A 645-nucleotide genomic window follows, 5' to 3' on the forward strand; every position below is an offset into this window, starting at 1 on the left:
TAGACTACTTCTAAGATGTCCAGCCTTAGAAACTTGATGGCGGGTTTCTATGAGCTGTAACTGACTGGACACCAGTGGGTTTTATCTCAGCTAATCACATCCACAGGCTAAACAATATGCCTCTGGAAACTCTATGAACTTTGATAAATGCCAATAGTTATAGAAAGGTTTCAGGCCTTTTGTTCATAGGGTCATTATGAATCGTGTTGGAGCCGATAGCAATCAACATAAAAAACAATCGTTAAGTAAGGAGGTATTATTTAGTGGAAAGAGGTCATCAGGTATATGCATTCTAGTATCCAGCTAGCTAGTATCTAGCTCCAGAATTTTAGAATAAAGTTCCTATGTCCAAAAGTTTCACAAGCTTCATGGTTTTCCCTTGGATTATCCATATAATGAAATGACAATATAAAATGTGAGCTGCTACAGAATCAAACAAAGTAGATAATAAGTACAAGTTCTTATTGTTGTTGTTGTTGTTGTTGTTAGGTGCCCTTGAGTTAAGTATGACTCATAAAGACCCTATGAACAACAAATTTGAACCTAGTCCTCTCCTGTGCCATCCTCACACTTCCTGATACACAAGAGCCTATTGCAGCAGTCATATTGTCAATCCACCTGGTTGAGAGTCTTCCTCTCCTTTAC

Source organism: Elephantulus edwardii, unplaced genomic scaffold (genome assembly GCF_000299155.1).
Source record: "Elephantulus edwardii isolate Elephantulus edwardi_28Jun2011 unplaced genomic scaffold, EleEdw1.0 scaffold00074, whole genome shotgun sequence".
In the NCBI taxonomy this organism is placed as follows: Eukaryota; Metazoa; Chordata; class Mammalia; order Macroscelidea; family Macroscelididae; genus Elephantulus; species Elephantulus edwardii.